General features: G+C 35.1%; 1 long non-coding RNA gene across 1 annotated transcript; it reads right to left on the reverse strand.

The window, feature by feature from the left end:
• Positions 1-1,175: 1,175 nt before the first annotated feature.
• On the reverse strand, positions 1,176-22,592 carry LOC141397777 (uncharacterized). The gene is made up of 3 exons (XR_012411500.1): positions 22,329-22,592; positions 1,469-1,573; positions 1,176-1,394 (listed from the first exon to the last, which is right to left on the reverse strand). It is a non-coding gene; the product is annotated as an uncharacterized lncRNA (long non-coding RNA).
• Positions 22,593-22,854: the final 262 nt, after the last annotated feature.

The raw sequence follows: 22,854 nt of genomic DNA on the forward strand, positions 1-22,854 counted from the left end.
TGCTGTAACCGTAAGTAATGATGAAACTGTATTTTATGTTGTTGTGGTATGAGTTCATATATTCCAGTCCCACGTGTCGGAAAATTCGAAATTACATATATTATCTGTATATGGATGGCAAGATTCGCCAGATTTCGTGCTTCAAAAACTGGACCAAAAATTTTCTGAAAAAAGGTTAGCGAAGAAAAAAATTTAAACCACAAATACATATGTATACATAATATCGAACAAATGTCATTATATTGGTGCTTTATCGAAACGTGGAGCTTTACCGAAAAAATGGATGCAAGAAAGGTTTGTACTCCCACAAATGACCAAGTAGCACCAAACTACCGAAAATATGGCAGTGTCGTTCTATAGGGCCTATTTCAAAACATGGACCGATATAATCCATCTTATATAATGTTCTTTGAAAGATCTATCTTAAATGTTGTGAGCAGACTGATGGCGGACATCGTTATGTTTGGTAGATTTAGCATTTTATGCTGATTATGAATAAGTAGGGTTTTGGTATTTTGTGCAAACATCAAAAACACCATTACATAAAGCATGGATTAACATATTAAGAAATGTGTTGTCACTTTCCCCATATCGTTGCAAGGAAGTTTTCCATTGCAGTTAATATAAACTGTTTTTTATAGATTTTAATATAGTCTTCAATACGGGACCATTCTACATAAGCAGAAGTTAAATTTTGTAACTAACCGTGTTTACTTTAAGTTAGTTGACTTAAATATACCTCACATTTTTGTTCAAAAATTATAATCAAATGATAGGACAAAAATTTCAAATGACATTTAATGTTCCCAGTTGTTCGGGTAACTAGGGAATAATTAGCAATTTTGCTGGCTACTGGTAAACACCCCTAGTTACCACCCAATCTACTCGCAATGCTATAGACTGGTGAATTTAACATGGGGATGTCATAGGAAGGGGTCTATTGTCCCCTCACTGCATTACCAGTAACCACCCAATTCGATAGTGATTTGAAAGGCAATTGTCCCCTCACTGCATTACCAGTAACCACCCAATTCGATAGTCATTTGAAAGGCAATTGTCTCCTCAGTGCATTACCAGTAACCAGTCAATTCGGTGGTCAGAAATGATAGCCAAATCACTAGTAAGTTGTAATCAGAATACCAGTTTAAACAACACACTTATAACAGTTAATCTGTATATTTCGAATATGCGCTAACCACGCTTTATTTAATTACATATATACATAAAGGACATACATACATACATATATTATAAAGGACAATTTAATCTTAATCTTTAAATTCCTTAATATTGAAACTTATGCGTGAATCCTTGATACTGGGACTTATGTTGCTTATGTTTATTTGGTCCTGGGAATGTGCATCTCAAGTGCGCTTCATATAATTCAGATGTACCTGAAATAAAATGTATAAAAGTTTAATGAGATAATTAAAAAAAATGTATTGTCCCAAAAAGTACCTATACTTACCAAATATTCTTCTAAAAATAATCATCCTTTTTTAATTTAGCCCAATAACATGTTTGTTGCATCTTTATTTAACAATAAGTTTTTGCACATCAAACGCACCAAAAACTTTTTCAAAATTCAGAATAAAAAATAAATTTTATACAAAATGACAATACATTTATTCTATTTTGTTTTCGAAAAGAGAAATAATGTTGAAAAGAGATTACGAGAGAGAAACATTGTCGATTGCACTATCCATCGGTAGTCTATAAAATAGTCAATATATTACACACCGCATTACCTGTAACTAGTGAATTGACATGATAGGCAGGGACGCCCTTTTCCAGTGAGAAAAGCAAGCTATAGGCTATTTTATTTGCCATTTTTGGGTGTAAAGTAACTAGGATCAATGAGTAACTAGTTACATGCCTATGTAAAAGTAGACAATTGCTATTTATTGAACAACTGGGTTTTTATGCCCTACACTAGTATGTGGAAAGGGTATTATAAGTTTGTTTTGGTAAAAATTCATGTAACACTGCGAAATATTCGTCGGAGACCCCCAATATGGTATACCGATCTTCATATCTCGACGAGACCAAAAACATGATATTTATCCAATTTTGTAGCGGCTCTGTAGGTCGCAATAATAGCCCGATCAACGAAATTTTGAATAAGGTAAGAGTATATGACAAAGAAGAAGCTTGCAATATAAGGTTAAATAGACCACAGGGTTAATAGACCATAGGGTTAAATTGTGTGAAAATAGTGAAATTTTTAATATACATATTATTTCTTTATTCATGGAAGAGACATTCCGGGCAAGTAAGCTATACTTGGAAAAGGAACGCTTGACCTTTCTATTGATGTCAATTGTGTTGGTGTACATGATAAGATACAGAGTTACAGCCTAATATACCCAGTTATTTGTTTGCAGTATTCTCATAGTATTTGGATGATGATCTGATATTATTTAGCAGTTGAAATGGACCATTACTCATTATATAAAAAATACAAAAAATATTTTTTGGTCTATATTTTATTTCCTGGAGGGCATATTTCGGCAAAGTAGACTACATATGGAAATAGAACTGATCTTCCCCCTGATGCAAATTGCAATCACGTGTCTGCTAGTTGAAGGGCCTACTGCTCGGCCCCGTCCGACTACAGCTTGGGCTCACTTGTTTTTACATAATTTGTTGCCAAAAGCGAACAAGTAATATGAAATTTTTTAAAATTTTGGCCTTTGCAATACATTTTCTGTCAAACTGTATATATTCTTGATCAGGGTAAAATTCTAAGTCGATATTATCATGTCCATCTGTCTGTCCGTCCGGCCGTCTGTTGAAATCAAGATACAGCTGGCAATTTTTAAGATAGAGCTCTGTAATTTGGCATAGAAGTTTCCATTGCTCCTAGATTGTTTGGTATTGCAAATGGGCTATATCGGTCAACGTTTTGACCCATAGTACGGTACCTCCCGATTTTCGGTATTTGGAAGGTTGTGGCCACAATAATCCACCAAAATGGTTGAAATTTGGTATTTAGTCTTCGTTGGGGTACTCAACTTTCCCTCCTAAATTTGTCGGCATCGGTCCACGCCTTCATATAGCCCCCACACAACGGTACTTCCCGATTTTCGGTAGTTTGAAGATTGTGGCCTCAATATTCCATCGAAACTTGGCATTTTGACTTGGTTGGGGGTATTCAACTTTCCCCCATAAATTTGTCGGCATTCATATAGCCCCCATAGAACGGTACCTCCCGTTTTACGGTATTTTGAAGATTGTGGTCAAAATATCCACGGAAATGGCTGAAATTTAGCATTTAGTTTTCGCTGGGGGTATTCGTCCTTTCCCCCTAAATGTGTCGGTATAGGTCCATGCCTTCATATAGCCCTCATAGAACGTTGCTTCCCGTTTTACGGTATTTTGAAGGTTGTCGCCAAAATTAGCCACAGAAATTGCTAAAAACTTATATGTCTAAGGGAGTTGAGTTAGCACAAGCTGTGCTATACAACGAAGGCATTGTTAAACTTATCGAGCTAACACGTTTGCACTGTGCAGACCAATGCCGACCAAGAAGAGCAAAGCCACAAATGTGGATGTATTAAAACATTGGTAATTTATGACAGTGTGTTAGTAAGACTGTATGCACACAAGCTACAAAACAAAAACAAATCAAAACATTTGCTCTCTCTTTAACGCTCTTTCTTTGCGTTCAGATCGTATGTGTGTGAATTACCGAAAATCGTTGTAACCAGCGACAAATGGATGTTCGGCACTGGTGTGGACCATATCATGAGAATGTGTGATGATGAACCCACTATTCTCTTCATCCGCGATATCAAAAGTACGCAGATCAATGTCTAAAGCTTTTAGCTGTTTTAAAATGTACCTATTTTCAATACTTTTCAATTCTTTCCGCCACTTTTCACTTAAATGAAAACAAATGCTAAGGTAATTTAAAAAAATCATAAACATGTTTGTCGAAATTAAGTCATTAATGTATATTGTAATGATGGTGCTTACCATACACGCAAACCAATGTAATGCCAAGAACAAACGAGAATAAAACTGATATTAAAAACAAACCCAATTAAAATTATAATTACTTGAGAAGAAAACACAGAAAACTAAAACAAGTAAGAACGGTGTTAAGTTCGGCCGAGCCGAACTTGTTATACACTTCTGGAATATTTTATAACCTCTTGGAAGACTAAATAACGAATTTCAGTCATTTCGGTGGGATATTGATCGAAACGTGTACCTATACCGAAGGCGTGGACCTGTACAGACATATACCTGGGGAACAGTTTTATATCACCATTTCGGTGGAATATTGAGGCCACAAAGTTCAAAATACCGAAAATCGAGAGGTACCGTCCTATGGGGCTATAGGAAGGCGTGGACCTATATTCACAAATGTAAAGGGTACCCCAAACGAAGTTTCAATACCAAATTTCAGCTATTTTGGAGTAATATTTAGGCCACAACCTTCAAAATACCGAAAATTGGGAGGTACAGTTCTATAGGGGCTACATGAAGGTGTGGACCTTACCGACAAATTTAGAGGGGGAAGTTTTATATTCCCAAAAGAAGGTTATATACCAAATTTCAGCCATTTCGGTGTGATAATGAAGCTAAAACAATCAAAATACCGAATATCGGGAGGTACCGTTCTATGGGGGCTATATGAAGGCGTGAACCTATACCAACAAATTTCCGGTGGAAAGTTCTATACACCCAACGATAACTAAATACCAAATTTCAGCCATTTTGGTGGGATAATGAAGCTAAAACCTCCAAAATACCGAATATCGGAAGGTACCGTTCTATGGGGGCTATAACAAAACGTGGACCGATATATCCCATTTTCAATACCAACCATCCTGCAAGTAATAAAAACTTCTGTACCAAATATTGACTCTCTATCTTTAAAATTGCGAGCTGTATCTTGATTTCAACATGCAGACAGACAGACGGACGGACAGACGTACATAATTAAATCGACATAGAATTTTATGCTGATCAATAATATATATTCTGTATAGGGTCTCCGACGAATATTTCAATGTGTTACAAACGGAATGACAAATTTAATTATACCCTAAATATGGTGGAGAGTATAAAAACCTAATTATGTTTTGCGATTATAATATTATTATTGCACACTTGCAATAACCTGTAGCCATGAACAAAAATTTTAACTTTAATATTTATTTTTCATTTTCTAGGTAGAGAAAATTTGTAGAAATGGGTCCACGGTACGCTATCGCCCCCACAAAACGGTACCTACAGATTTAAGGTATTTGAATTATTAATTAAAATTAAAGCGAAATCAGGATATATCAGTCAGACTGATTTATTAAACGGCGAATTCAAAAATGTGAATTTTTTAATAATTTAAATAAATAAAAAATATTAAGTTCGGCCGCGCCGAACTTTTTATACCCTCCACCATGAAATATTCTGAACTAATGGAAAAAAAAATAACTGAAATCGGGGGGTACTTTTATACCACAACGTGGGTCTATGATCACAAGTTTTCACCACTTTGAACCCTGCCAAATAACATCCAAATACCTTAAATCGGGCGTGAACATTTGTACAACATTTTTGGCGGAAACGTGTTTCGATCACTACGAAACCTAAATGCTAAATTACACCCAATTTAGACCGCAAATGAACAGAAAACTTAAAAAATATCTGTAATCGGGCAGTACAGGTATCAAAAAAACTCGATCTATGCCCATAATATTTGTTGGAGAAGTTTCGTGATTACTGGGAAACCTAAATGCCATTCTATGACTAAGTCGGCCAGAAAATGTAGTTTAAACGAAAATCGGGTGGTACCGTTATACACTCCCGTCATCTGAATAGGTTTAACAATTGTTCTTTTTATATGTTAAGGTCTCTTCAGCTGTGTTTGGATTACAGGTCCATACTATGTAGTTTTCACAATAAAAATCATAACGATGTTGTCATATTTTCGGAAAATATCCCTGTTATAACAAACATGTCCTAAAAAGTGCTCAATGTTTTGGCTGGTCTGAATAGGTTTGACTCGAATAAAATTTAAAAAAGTAAGAACGGCGTTAATTTGGTCCAGACCGAACTTGTTACACCCTCCACCAAGAGTTGTAATGGAGTAAAATGGAACAATTAGTTTCGCTCGGTAAAACAATGTGGCTAACCTTCAAAATACCGAAATTCGGGAGGTACTGTTCCATGGGGGCAATACCAAAATGTCGATCTATATCTACAAATTTCTTGCTAAAAGTTTTTAGACTCAAAGAAGGCTAAATACCAAATTTTCAATTTTCGGCGAAACATTCAAAATACCGAAAATCAAGAGGTGCGCTTCTATAGGGGATATAGGACCCGCGGACCTATACTGATAATTATCTTCTGGAATATTTGATAACACCATGGAAGACAAATCTCAGTCTTTCGGTGGGATATTGACGTCACAACCTTCAGCATTACGAAAATCGGGTGGTACCGTTCTATGGGGGTTATATGAACGCGTTGACCTGTACCGACGAATTTCAGTCGGAAAGGCTTTTACCGACTAAATACCAAATTTCAGCCATTTCGGTGGGTTGCTGTGGCCACAACCTTCAAAATACCTAAAATCGGGAGGTACCATTTTATTGGGCTATACTAAGCCGTGAACCTATAAGGAAAGTTTTATACCCCTAACGAAGACGAATACCAAATTACAGCGATTTCGGTGAAATTTTGAGGCCACAACCTTCAAAATGATGGAAATAGGGAGGTACCATTCTATGGAGGCAATAATAAGGCATGGACCTATACAAACAAATTTCATATGGAACGTTTAATACACCAAATGAAGACCAAATATCGAATTTCAGCCATTTCGGTGGAATATTGAGGCCACAACCTTCAAAAAACCGGAAATAGGGAGGAACCTTTCTATGGGGGCTATACTAAGGCGTGGACCTATATCGACAAATTTCTCGTAGAATGTTTTATATCCCCAAAGAAAGCTAAGTACACAATTTCAGCCATTTCGGTGTGATAATGAGGCAAAAACCTTCAAAATACCGAAAATCTGGTGGTACTGTACTATGGGGGCTATATCAAAAGGTGGACCGATATAGCCCAATTGCAACACCAAAGATCCTAGGAGCAATAGAAACTTCCAACCAAATAACAAAATTCTATCTTAAAAATTTCGAGCTGTATCTTGATTTCAACAGACGGACGGACAGACGGACATGGTTATACCGACTCAGAATTTTACCCTGATCAAGAATATATCGACGCCTCCAAACAATAGTATGCTAAGTCGACTTAGCATGTTTTCAAGTTCTTTACATTTTTATATTTAACGTCCTTTAACTTAAATTCTGTCAAATTTTGGTAATGATCGGACAATCCGAACAGAAGTTATAAACAAATATTTACTTAGCATAGTACTGAAGGTCAAAGAAATTTCCAAACTTTTAGAGCTTGTCCTGCAAAACTCGCTTTTCAGAATTAGCAAACTATTATTTGGAGGTGTCGAACGTCCTTTAACTTAAATTCTGTCTAATTTTGGTAATGATCGGTCAATCCGAACAGAAGTTATAAACAAATATTGACTTAGCATAGTACTGAAGTTCAAAAAAATTTCAAAACTTTGAGAGCTTCTCCTGCAAAACTCACTTTTTAGACTTAGCATACTATTATTTGGAGGTGTCGATATACACATTATAGGATCTCCGATGAATATTTCGATGTAGTACACACGGAATGACAAATTTAATTATACCCTCCATATTATGGTGGAGAGTATAAAAAGGTACTATCTGTGCACATTTTGTCCACTTATTTGCTTTAATTTAGTAAAATTGAACATTCCAGTAAATCCTACAAAGAGTTTGACCCATTTTATTAGTACGTGGGTTCAAATTTAAACCTGGAAAAGTTACCAAGAACGTTCATATAAAATCAAGAAATCTTCCAACAAACATTTTTTTTTTTGAAACTGTGCCTAAAATAACTTGTTAATTCTGTAAGGCCCCTCCCGAGCTTCGAAAATTGTCTTAGAGCAAATAGTAAGGGTGAGCCATAATATTAGGATCGATAAACTACAATGGTTATTGAAAATATTTGGTATTTTGGTTAAGTTTCATTATTTAACTATCCTGGCAGTATAGATTGGCCTGGAAACATGAATTTTTCAAAATTTCAGGTTCCCATTCAAATTTTTTTGGATACTAGAGTAATTGTAACAAACAGAGGGACAGACGGAAATGCATATATCCACTTAGAATATTACACTGATCAAGAATATATGTATAGACTTTCGCAAATGATTATTTCAATGCGTTACAAACGGAAAAATTACTTAATATACCCTTCTTACTATGTATTCTGGGTGTATTGTTTTTATATACCGTTGTAATCAGGACAACATGGACTAAATTGCCCACGAAAAGTAGTACCTACGGTAAAAATATAAAAAGGATCTTCGAACAGTCCTTACCAGAGATGGTTTGTCGGAAAATGTGAGGTATAAGACATACGAAAACGTAGTATGCCTATTAAAATCAATAGGTTTATTGACAAAAGTAAAATGATTAAAGAGTGGGAGGTTTCAGATGCAGCGAGGATATTTATTTTAAATAATTTATCGTTAGAGTCGAGCTAAATGACCAATGAGTTTTGCAAGTGAAAAAGGAAAGCCGAAGATTCGAACCCATACAAACACCACTATGTGACATGTTTCGCCTTTGGTAGAGGCTCATCAGACATATCGGCTGTGGAGCGGCTTCGCTATCATCTAACTTTTCCTCTTTCAAATGCAATTAGTTTTTTTTACAACGCTGAATATTTATTCGTTCATTGTATGGTTTCCATGACAACCGCTTAGCGTTGTACATAAAAAGTTCCAAAGAAATACATAACAGACTCTAATAAAAGTAAAACTGAATGAAATAATTTATAAAAAGTAACACTTAAAAAAATATATATAGAAACATCGTTGAACGCTTCTCCATAGTTATGAAATAAAACACATTTTCCTCAAAGTTGAAATCATCAGCGGGAAATTGGCATTTAGAATAAAATAATTATATAATGGAAACAATTGGTACACTCATATTTCAAATATACATCAGTATGTACATATGTATATGACAAATGTATTGATGTAATTACCAATATTAAATGCGATTTCTTCCTTGTCCAATAAAATATTTCCATTTGCATTTTTACATTTACACATTTACATTTTCTTAAAGAAAACACAAAACACTGATTTATTCACTCAATTTGCCGTCTTTACTCAACGATTGTATTTAGAAAACTGAAGAAAAAAGAACAACATAAATAATACCATTTGTTTTCTTTTCCTTTTCGCTAGCTACGTTGGTTAACCGCATACACAGCACCAAAGCTTCTGCGTCTCCTATTACACCATACACACAGCTCTTTATTATAAAACAGCATTCCGCAGCCGCCAGAGCCCTGTTGTTATTCTCTCTGACAAAAATCCTCTCTCCACCCATAAAGAAATATGTTCTAACATAAAAAATATGTTGGTACCCAAACAAATAAAATTGAGATATGTTACAAAATGTTGCAAACATATATTTGTTTGGACACAACCAAATTATGTTTTGATCCAAATATATATTTCTTTGCAACCAGTCCCAAACAAATATTTGTTTGGATTCAAACATATTTCTAACATATATTTTTCTGCGTGTAGCAATATCAACAACACTGCTTATTATAATATATGTAATAATAATATAATTGTTCCACAAACATCCCAGGCGGGACAAGGGAGACTTCTCTCATATAGACGAGTGACTCCGATTCATATTAGCTCAATGATATGGGACCTACAGTTTATCGCCGATTCCGAACGGCGTGTCCTAAGACACCACTTGTAGAGAAATTTTACATGGCTGCAATACTCAGAAAATGTCGCCAACATACCTGAGGGGTATTTTGCCACGAACGCACGACCTTCTGCGTGCAAGGCGGGTGTGCATACCATTGCACCACGGTGGCACCCAACACTGCTTATTACTGATACATATTCTGCTTATTTATCTAGGGAATCAACCCAATGTGGTCAGCGAGAATTTAAATATATCTTTTCTGCCAACTTTAGACATACTCGTTTGAATACACAATTTTTATGCTTTCAACGTTCACTAAATATACCACTATGTGGAAAAGGGTATTATAAGTTTGTTTTTCTGAAAATGCATGTAACACCGCGAAATATTCGTCGTAGACCCCCCATGTGGTATACCAAATATCATATCTCGACCAGATAAAGCGATTTTGAGATTTGTGTTCGTCCGTGAAATTGACCAAAAACAAAATGTTTATCTGATTTTGCAGCGAAATTTTAAGTAAGGTTTGGGTTTACGACAAGGAAGAAGTTTGCAAGTAACCATGATGATGATTATTTTTAGCGGTCACTTTTGTGTGAAAATTGGTAAAATTTTTAGTATAGTGACTATATCCTTATTCCTCGAAGATATGTTCCACCCACGTAAGTTGTATTTAGAAGAAGAACTCTTGACTTTTCCATTGATGCTAAGTATGTTCATGTACGTGGTCAGGGATCTCAGTGTTTTAATTGGGTGTAGTGTAATCATAATCAAGCTAGAGGTCACAGTTATAGTTCATATTGTAAAGTTTTGGCCCAAGGTAAGAGTTTTGATCAAGGAATATGTCAATATCTTTGGATAATGGTCGGATAGTACTTAGCGGTTGAAATTGACCATCATTTTTGTGGGAAAAATATCTAAATTTAATTCCATATTTTAAATTCTGGGGCACATATTCCGACAAGTTACGAAAGCGAAACGTGAAAACCAACTCTTAACATCTCCCTTCATGCAACTTATAAAAAAGCGCTTACATAACGGCGCTACTGTCTAACATATACTCGTAAGTGGATTTCCTTTATCCTTGTGGTTTCTTTGTAAAGAACTACATTTTTCTTCCATGTAGTGTTGTACCAATCTAATTTAATTGAACGACACATTTCACTATCTAGTTGAATGGACTCTGGTCTTTTAAGAAAAAAACTGTGTATGCATAATTTCACACGGTAGTTTGTGTGACGTTACTCATATTTTTTTGAAATAAGACAGTAAACTATGAACTAGATTGCACAACTCTACTTCCATGCTACAAAATGTCGTAACCATGATATAGAATTTTTGAATTCTTGATACATAAATTCCCATTTTTAAATTGATGCTAATTGCAACTCAGTACGCCGCACAGTGTTGCCGCATTGGACAAAAATCGAAAAATGTGATGATTTCTTACAGTAAACATTGTGCATTCATAAGAAAGTTATAGCTCTTTAAATATCAAAAATATTTCCGAGGTTATCTAAAGCGATAATCATATGAAAATTAGACGACCATTAAAATATTTTTTTCTGGGGGGGCTATAAATATACAATTTTAGTACAATAAGATGACAACAACTGCACATTGGCAAAATACCGTTATCAAGAATTAAAAATTTAAATTTGATACAAAATAAAAATTTCTTAATATTTCGTTGGGAAAATCTTTTGATTTCCACTTATTGCAATTTTGGCTCTTGATTTCCATTAATTGGACATCTCTTCCGAAGCGGAATGTGTAAAAACATTCTGCCCATCCCTGTAACCTTCTGAGATATATAGGTTCAGATTTGGATACACATCTTTTCCCGATTTAATATGTGTTATATTTTAGGCCCCTGAGTAGCTACACCAATTTCTACGAAAATCGGTTCAGTTTTGGATATAGCCGCAACATATATTTTTCCCAGATTTTGCTATAATTCGCTCAATTTTCGATGAATAGCCTTCAAATTTAATATGAGTTGTTTTCTTAGGCTCATAGTTGATATTTTTCATTCCTGTGCCCTCATAAGTACTTGGGCAAAAATTCATAAACCTAGGTCAATGCCTTCTATTTTTGTCCACTTTTGTATGGAAGCGGCAACACTGTGCGGCGCCTTGAAGTTTTTGTGCTACCCTTGGTTAAAAATTAATGTAATACCGAAATATTGGCTGGCCTTTCTTAAAAGACTTCAACGATTCCTAACGAATGAGAGCGATTTTATTGAAATTTGGGTTTGTTAAGTACTCCATATGAGAAGCGAGTTTTTCATCTAATATTAGATGTATAGAAAAGGTATTAAGATCTAAGATGTAAATTGACAGTAATATTTACAAAATATGTACATGGTTGCATTTTTAACCGTTCAATTCAAATATTAAAATGTAGGTTGCGTAATACATAATAAGATAAATTAGTGAAAAATAAACATAAGCTTAAACAAAATATGTACATAAGTGGAATTCAGTAAAATAGTTCATTAAAATAGAGTTAATCCGCTTCTAATTTTTACTTAATTGAAAAACTATGTATTTGTGCAACAAATTCCGAGGAAAACTAGTCGCTAGAGGAAGTGTTGTAGGGTATTACATTTTACTTGTTATACCCTTAGCCTTTAGGCTAGAAAGGGTGTATACACTTTGATACGACCAAAAATATGCCTCATCGAAATAACGGTTTTATTATGTTTGGACGAAATTCTCTTCAGACAATTTGGAGTCGATTCAGCCATATTCGTCCGTCTGGCTGGTGCGCACAATAATTCTCGAAAGGATCAACCGATTCGAACCAAATATTTTGTCCAAACTTAGTTTAAGTTCAAAGATGGGCCAAATCGGTCCACTACCTGGGGTACCTCCCACACAAAAGTTCAAAAATTTTATATATATATAGGACTCGAATATGGACTATATCGGTCCACTCCTTCGGGCACCTCCAACACAAAATTCGGATAAAGTGAATTTTGAGAGCACCTCTCTGATCGGTTTGAATTTTTTTCAGTAGGTTGTCCTTGCGGCTCCCTTCCCAACGGTACAATTTTTTTCTTGTGCAGGTCCACACTTCTTGAGATATTAGCCTAAAAGCTCTATGAAACCCTAACGGCACCAACCAAAATAGCAAACCGCCAAGATAATTCCAGCAGGAAGTTTCTGACTGACAGACTCTGCACATCGTATTATTTGATGCTGTCATGTATCAGGTTAGGACTATATCGGTCCACTCCTTCGGGTACCTCCTACACAAAATTCGGAAAAAGTGAAGTGTAAGAGCTCCTCCCGCATTGTTTTGATTATTTTTTCAGTAGGTTGTTTTAGCGGCCTCATTTACAATGGTACACTTTTTTCGGAGTAAGTCAATACTTCCTGAGATAATGGCCCAAAAGCTCCAAAACCCTGCTCGCACATACTAAAGAGGCTATTAAGCAAGATAACTCTAAAACTTTTTCAAAAATTTCTGCCAAACTTTGTTTAAGGTAATTTAACGTAATTATACCCTACACCACTATGTGGAAAGGTATTATAAGTTTGTTTTGGAAAAAAATCATGTAACACCGCGAAATATTCGTCGGAGACCCCCAATGTGGTATACCAATCTTAATATCTCGGCGAGATAAAGCATTTTTGAGATGTGTGTCCGTCCGTCCGTCCGTGTGTCCGTCTGTCCATTATAAATTGTAATCAAACTCCAGGTCGCAATTATGGACTGATCGTCACGAAATTTGGTATCGAGGTCGGTTTCACATCAGAATAGATCGCTATTTTAATTGGTGATGATCGTAAAATATTTAGCGAGTGAAATGGACCAAAAACATAATTTTTATCCAATTTTGTAGCTCCTCTGTAGGTCGCAAAAATAGCCCGATGACCGCGAAAATTCGAACAAGGTAACAGTGCATGACAAAGATGATGCTTGCAATTTGAGATGGTGATCGGATGATGTTTAGAGTGTTAAATGGACCATAACTATTGTGTGAAAATTGTGAAAATTTTTTATATACCGGTTATATCTTTATTCCTGGAAAACACATTCCTCCCATGTAAATAATATTCGGAAGGCCAACTCCTGCCCTTTCCATTGATGCCAATTATATTGATTTACGCGGTCAGATAACAGAGTTACAGCCTAATATATCCAGGTTTTTGCTTGAATTGTAATCATAAGCACACTAGAGGTCGCAATTATAGCTCAATATTCACGAAATTTTGCACGAGGTAAGACTTTAGGTTGAAGAAAATGCCTATAATCGTGCATGATGATCTGATATTATTAAGCGGGTGACACAGACCATTACTTTTGTATAAAAATACACAAATTTTATTTTTGGTTCATATTTTAATTCCTGGAGGGCACATACCGGCAAAGAATCCTACATATGGAAAAATAAATACTGATATTTCCCCTGATGCATATTGCAGTAATGTGTCTGCTAGATAACTGACCTACTGCCTAATATATTATGGGTTTTGTGTAGAGAACCAAAATTTCCTCCCATGCTACAAATTGACTCTATCATGACAGAAAAGTTTTCTGTTCAATTATGCAATTGGATGTTTTATACCAATATTGCAGCATGGGGTCGCCTCGCCACCTATTTTACACCTCAGGATTTACAGAAAAGGGGTTACATACAAAATACGACCAAAGATGTGTCTCATCGAAATAATCGTTTTAGACCCCAAGTATGTTTGGACGAAATTCGTTTCCTACAAAAGTTCAAATTTTTTTTTCGAAAAATTGTGTGAACGGTCTCTGGCGAAATGAGCAATCGAACGATAGATCGGGTAAAACTATATCGGTCTACAGCTTCGGGTACGTCCCACACAATATTCGGAAAAGTGAAATTTAAGAGTCCTCTCGAATCCAACTAAAATTGCAAATCCGAAAAATAATTCTCAAATTTTTCCAAAAATCAGAAATTAGCTTACTAAAATTGATTTGGTATAGCCCCACATTACGATACCTACAGATTTCACGTATTTTGAAGCAAACTCGTAATACAATATCAATATATTTTTATACGGCATAATTATAGTGATTGTTTCTTTTTTTGGTCAGAGGCTGAGGGTATATCACCGTTAGCGCAGCTGAACTATCTTTTTTGAATAAATGTCTATACTATCTTTTTTGAATAAATATGAATACGAATAATTTTGGGATTTATAATTTTTTGCAAGCAAATTATTTGAATTTCTATTCATTATTAGTTATTTCTACCGGTAAAAAATATATTTTTGATACCACAATATGAACCCACAATTAACTATTTTCGAAATACCCTGAAAAGCACAAAACTACGTGCATTATCAAGCATATGTGAGGTACAAGTGCACAATTTTTGGATGATAGATCTTCAATAAACTCACAATTTTCCGACATATCAAATATCACAGATATAGCAAATTCCATTGTATATATTTATTTATTTTAGGTTATTCCAAAAAGGAACCTGATACTCAAAGACAGTTTGAAGAAGTAGCAGGAGGGGCCAATCAATCAATCAATTTTCCAATTTTCGAATATTTTTTAGAAATGTATAATTTATATGATTGTTCCACAAACATCCCAGTAGGGACAAGGGAGGCTTCTCTTTGATGTGGCCAGACCGGGGAATCGAACCCGGACATTCAGCGTACAAGTCGGTTGCACATAGCTAATTCCTAGAGGTTGTGGTGTAGGTGTATCTCCGTCAGCACAGCTGAATGATACTTTCTAACTTGTTACAAGTATATGACGTTTTCGATGTTTACAACTGGCTCTTGCACTGCACTCGGGCGAATATTTTAAACTTTTGTGAGGTAGGTACCCGATGGAGTTGCACTATGTAGAACTTCTTAGAACATAATGCACTTTGAAATAAATTTTATTTTTGTAAAAATTGTATCTCTATAGAAATTTGCGGACAAATTCGCAGGCAGAGGTGTATACAGTTTTATTAAAGTCGGGAGGACAGCCTGCTGCAAAAACTTCAAAACGATCCGAAACATGTCTTCAAACTTCACTTTATTACAATTTATGTGGTAGGCACCCGAAGGAGTAGACCTGAATGAAATACATATTACGATGTTCACAGTTTTGACCAAATTGGTCATACGCACCATTTTAGAGAACAACTTTGAACTTTTGTGTGGGGGGTAGCCGTAAGAGTGGATTGATATGGTCTAACTTTGAACTTGATCTAAGTTGGGAAATATATTGCGAGGTGCAAAGTTTTGGTCGATTGATCCGCTCGAGAGTTATCGTGTACACAAGCCAGTCAGGCAGACGGACGGACGGACAGAGCTAAATCGATTCCAAATTGTCTGAAACGCATTTCGTCCAAATCTGGGTGAAATCAATGATTTCGATGGGACACTTTTTTGATCTCATTAGAATGTACACACATGGCTAATATAATAAGTACATCATAGTTCGTGTTTGATGTTGTGTTTCACCATCAATTTTTTCCCGAGAAACATGTGAACTACGTTACATTTCGAAACCCCATTTGAAATCATTGATGCAACAACAACAAAAACGAAAAGTGTAACATTTTGTTTCTGTTTTACTTTTGTTCTAAAGTTATAAATTGATTTGCCCAAGAAATAAGTAAATTTTTCATTGTTTTAATATCTGTCTATAGTCGAGTCTATTTTTATAGAGGTTGAATAGTAATTACTATGCAACACTGAAAATGCAAACACCTTCTAGTATGAATTTTTTAAAGTACATATTTAGACTATAAAAACCCTAGTAGGGTTTTGCCCTGTCAGATCCAGTCCGGATTTTATGGCCTCATTTAAACCGGGCTAAATCTACACTTTTTTGCATTTATCAGGCCTTTAACAATATTGTAGCACTAAACTAGTAGAACTTATCTTTTGAGAAAACCACATAAGAAAAACTCCATCTAGATCATCAAAATCTATAAAATATAGAAAATTTTACATAATTGCTGAAATTCTTGTCAGTATCGGCTAAACTATTGAAAGTTGAACCAAGTAACCTTCTGCAAAAATCTTCCAAATAAAGTTCTGAACAATTTTTTAGAACATTCTGAAACTCTAAAATGCTTACTTCATGTTGTTTCAGCGGTATTTTGCATCTTATCTTTTACAACGCGTATTTCAAACACAGTTCACACCAAAAGTTTATTCTCGCATTTCGGATTTCACTAAATAATTGACATTTTTATTAAATCGTCGTTGAAATATGTACTGAAAACAACGGCATAGAGGCATTTTACAGCAATGACATGTTCTGAAGAGTTGTGTATTACATCCCAGGGAATATTTTTCCATAAGAAAATATTAACGGTTTTGGAGATACGGTGCGAAATGTATAAAAATTGTGTAATTTTTTCATATATTTTGAAATTTGAGGCAATAAATGTAGTTTTTCGAGTTCATTATTTCTCCAAATATTTTGTTCTTGTCCTTATCTCCAAATTTGCTTCAGAGGTCAGAAGAAGATTCGCATTGGTTTCAGAGATATAGCCCCAAATTTCTTCAAAAGCTGAATATTTAACCATGTTTAGATGGGGCCATAAAATCCGAGCTGGATCTAACACAACAAAACCAAACTAGGGTTTTTTGTCGTTTGGGTCTGTACTTTCAAAAAATCCTCAGTTCGAATTGTTTGCACAAGATCACCTTAAAAATGTTGCACAGTGTAATTTGACTGTGCTAATAATATTATACAACAATAAATTAAAAACAAACAAGAATGGCGTTTCCTCCACGGCATTCCTCCCTTTATTCCTTGCAGGAGCAGAATATCTTAACTGATAATACGCCCTTTAAAAGAGGTCATATGGAGCGCCATTAGCGTTCTCTCCAAAACATAGACCAATATTTACCATTTCCCGAATGGAGCTTTGTATCCACTGGCAACACACAGTATTAAATTACAGCGACCTCAGTTCGAAAATTTGACGAAAAACCAGCGAAATACAAAATATTGGGAAATACCTGCTAGACTAAAACCCTAAATACCAGTTATTCCGTTTGAATAATACTGCTAACACTTTCAAAATACCGAAAATTGGGGTTCTATGGGAGCTATATGAAGAAGTGGGCCTGTACCAACAAATTTCTGGTGGAAAAGTTTTATGCCCACACCAAGACAGACTAAATACCGAATTTAAGCCATTTCAGTGGGATATTATTGTTAAACATTAATTGGATATTTCATAACACAACCAAACCTGTACTCTAATTATAAGAATTAATCTTGTTGTACAGGTATTAACAAATAAATCAATAAAATAAAGTAAATCTTCAAAATACAGAACATTTTGCGGGATAGTTCTACGGGGGCTATATAAAGACCTGGACCTATACTGTACAGGTATTAACAAATAAATCAATAAAAAAAGTAAATTTTCAAAATACAGAACATTTTGCGGGATACTTCTACGGGGGCTATATAAAGACCTGGACTTATACTGACAAATTTCAGGTGGAAAGTTACATACCCCCAACGAAGACTAAATACCAAATTTCAGGCATTTTGGTGTGATATTGAGGCCACCACCATCAAAATACCGAAAATCGGGAGGTACTGTTCTATGGTGGCTATATAAAAACGTGGACCTATACCGACAAATTTCAGGTGGAAAGTGTTACACCACCATCAGCCATTTCGGTGTGTTAATGAAGCTATTTCGGTATGCTAATGAAGCTAATAAAAAATACCGAAAAATGGGAGGTACCGTTCTATGGGGCTATACGAAGGCGTAGACCTATACCGACAATTTTCAGGTGGAATGTCTTATAGCCTCAGCGAAAACTAAATACCAAATTTCTGGATATTGAGGCCACAACCTTCAAAATATAGAAAATCAGGAGCTACTGTTCTATGAAGGCGGGGACATATCCCAACAAATATCTATACCGGCAAATTTCAGGTGGAAATTACCTTCATCGAAGCTTAAATACGAAGTTTTAGTCATTTCGGTGGGATATTGAGGACACAACGTTCAAAATACCGAAAATCGGGAGGTCCATTCTATGGGGGCTATATAAAGACGTGGATCTATACCGACAAATTTCAGGTGTAAAGCTGCGTACCCTCAAAGAATCCCAGCAAAAATAGTCCTCCCAAAATCATGGGTTTTGTAAGGGATTTTTGGCAGCCGTAACTACTCGCAAACCCCCTTTCTTCCCCATTATTTTTACAAGGGCATGTCGCACTCAGTTTTTAGTTATTTTATGACCACTAGAATAATTAGTTATTATGTGGCCACTAGAAGTTGAAAAGGAAGTTGAAAAAAATTCTAATTTTAGAACAGTTGATGTAGAGATTTTTTTAATTTCATCACACTTCTTACTTTTATTTTACTTTATTTTATTTCGCTCGCTGTGGGAGTTGAACACACGAACCCTCTGATTTCCGGCCAAAGACAATACATACTATGCCACGCACACGAACATTAAGAGTTGCTTAAGAACTTAAATGTGCAGTGCACATGTGCACCACGAACTGTTATTTTTTATTTAAAAAAAACTCACGTGCCAACAGTGAGCGTTGAACACACAACTCTAGGATTTATAGTCGGACACATACTCACTGTGCCACCGTCCTCATTACTTAGTGAGGAGCAAAGTAAGTAGGTTTGCCTTGTAATTTTTGGTAATGGGAAAAGAAGCTTGTTTACATTACTTTGTAATGGGTTACGTAATGACTAATGGATCCGAATTTTTGCTGGGATACTAAATACCAAATTTCAGCCATTTCGGTGTGATATTGAAGACACATCCTTAAAAATACCGAAAATCGGGAGGTACTGTTTTGTGGGGGGCTATATGAAGACGTGGACTGGAACGGCCCATTTTCTATACCAAACATCCTAGGAGAAATAGAAACTTCCTTACCAAATTACAAAGCTCTATCTTAAAAATTGTATTTTGATTTAAACAGATGGAAGGACAAACGGACAGGTCATATCGACTTAGAATTTTATGCTGATCAAGAATATATATAATTATAGGGTCCGCCAAATATTTAGATGTGTTACAAACGGAATGGCAAATTTAATTATACCCTCCATATTATGGCGAGGTCGGGTCTTTAGCCGCCAAATATGTACGTAAGGTCGAAGACACAACCACCGTTATCTCGCAAATTAAGTTTCAAACCGATACATTCGTAATTTTTGCATATATAGCTTTTTTAAAAAATAGTGTATGAGGGGTAATTTTGCGAATTTCCTTAAAATTTCTGGAAACATATTTAAAAAACTGGGCGTTAAAATGGACGTGGTCACTTTTTCTTTCTGTAAAAACCTAAGTTGGACTATGAAGAACATTAAGAAAATTGTTCAAATCGGTCCAGCCGTTATCGACCAAGAAGATATAAAATGAAAAAGTAAAAAAATGGATTAAAGTTTTATTTAGTTAAAAACGACAACATATTTCATTAAAATCGTTTATGACGAATATCGTCTATCGGTCCCTTGACCGACGTTATAAGCGATTTCGACTGTACTTTCTTTTAAAATGTTTCACATATACATACTTCCTCTTTCTTGTCCGACTTGTCATATGCATTTAATATTTGCCTGTCCACTGGAATTTTGAATGGAAGTTCGTACTTTTTTATTTCACAATAATATTCATTGATCCCCTTTGACCCATATTTTGCCTATAAAGAAAAAATATACATGAAATCCATTTAATTTCCATGTGTCAATAAAAAAACTGCCCATTATCCCTTGTCAACGTCAAAAGATAATTTGCAAATTTTTTTCTGCATTTCAGCAGAACTTCCTAGATTTAACCCTTTTCCAAAATATACACCATATCGCTTTTCATTTGACAGGACTTGTGTGCACAACAAATAATAACCGCTATTATACAACACTGTTTTCGACCCTTTAACCTTTCTTCATATCTCGCCTTGTATCTATTTCAAATTTCTTATCAGTTTATCTTATATTGTGTCCACTGTATTTATTGGACCTATTCGAGAAAAGTTTATATTTATTCTATAAATGTTAACGTTGTTATTAGATGTCAAAATCCATAAATTTGGCTTTCGCTTGCATGCTTTCTTCATTAGACTGAGAAAGCGAAGAAAAAAATTAAAACGGAAATATTATTAGATAGATAAAAGTGACATAGGTTGGGTTGGTTTATGATAAGTGCTCACACACATTGTAATCAAATAAGTTGTTGTAGATATTCATTCTGATTAAAGTGTACGTAAAATATATTAACGGCCTGTTTCTTTAAGGGGTTACACCAACTTGTCACTTTCAGAAAATCGAAAAAAATGTGTTAGTAGTACAGAGTATACCGCAAAAAAATTAAAGTTGGTCGTAGCAATTGGCAAAGATATGAGCATTGGAAGGAAAATATTGATTGTGATTTGTATGTAGCATAGAAACTTTAAACGCGTGCTTCTCGAAATGGCAATTTTCATGTCGGTGACAACGATAGCTCGGAAACGAATGGACCGATTACTTACTTCATGTTGTTTCAGCTTTATTTTGCATCATATTTTTTACAACGCGTATATCAAACACAGTTCTCACCAACAGTTTATTCTCGCATTTCGGATTTCACCACATTACTTAAATATTTATTAAATCTTCGTTGAAATGTACGGAAAAGTGACATTTTACAACAATAGTGATACAAGAATGGCATGTTCTGAAGAATTGTGTATTACATTCCAGTGAAAAAGAAAACATTAAGAAAAAATTTACGGTTTTGGAGATATGGTGCAAATTATGGAAATTTTCGATATTTTATAAAATTTGAGGCAATAAATGTATTTTTTGAGTTCATTAGTTCTCCAAATTTTTTATTCTTGCCCTTATCTTCAAATTTGCTTCAGGGGTCAGATAGAGATTCAAATAGGTTTCAGAGATATAGCCCAGAATTGCTTTAAAAAGTCAATATTTAACCATGTTTGGATGGGGCCAAAAATTCCAAGCTGGATCTGGCACAACAAAATCCAACTAGGGTTTTTTGCCGTTTGAGTCTGTACTTTCAAAAAATCCTCAGCTCAAATTGTTTGCACAAGATTACCTTAAAAATGTTGCACAGTGTTATTTAATACATACAAATCTTGTTTTTAAGCGAGACAATTGTTTTGGCCGAGTTTTGGAAAAAGGTATATTTTTATACCCTCTACTATCGTATGAAGGGTATATCAAGTATATTTTTCCATTTGTAACGCGTTGAAATAATCATTTCCGGCCCTATAAATTATTTATATTCTTGATCTTGGTGAAATTCGATCAATGCATGTCCGTCCGTCGGTTGTAATCACTCTAGCGTCCACAAAAGTGGAAATGGAGCGCTGAAATTTTGGGAAGATGCGACTTTTGTTTGCAGGCAGGTCAAGTTCGATAATGGCCTATATCGGTCTACGTTTTGATATATTGTCGGTATTTTGAGGATTTTAGCCACAATTTTTAACCGCACTAGATGTAATGTAATAGGTTTTCATTCAAACTGTTTCACTCCGTACAGACGTGTAGTAATTTGCTCTCGTTGCGATCACAAAAATTACCGGATCAAGGAATAAATCACCGAAATCCACCCAACAACATTGTAGCGCGCCGCGAGCGGAACATACGGTCGCGAGGATGTGCACATTGTGTAGTGTGTTAAGAATTAAAACACTTTTTAATAAAATCATAAAAATTTTCTCAAAAAAACACAAAAATACGATATTAATTTTCTGATAGAGACAGATAAACAATATTTACCAAAACAAAAAACAGCTGTGCGTGTCACTCAAAATAGTGGCAATAAAAGTGCTGCCAAGTTTAAGTATTAACGTGAATTACGTTACTGTTTATAGCATTGCCTACAAACAGTCTCTGCTAAAAACTGTCCGTTATGCCAAGTTTACACTTGCGCTCCAAAATCCACTGGATTTCACGAAATCCTGAAATACACCCCGGTGTTTACACTTATTTTTTCTTGATTTCAAACATATTGCAATGATCAAGGTAGATGCATATGCGCAGCTGAGCGAACATGAATTTTCAAAACTAGTTGTTGTAAATTGAATTAAACATCAAAAATATACG

This window comes from Musca autumnalis, unplaced genomic scaffold (assembly GCF_047663935.1).
Source record: "Musca autumnalis isolate F117 unplaced genomic scaffold, ASM4766393v1 scaffold_3, whole genome shotgun sequence".
NCBI classification, from domain to species: Eukaryota; Metazoa; Arthropoda; class Insecta; order Diptera; family Muscidae; genus Musca; species Musca autumnalis.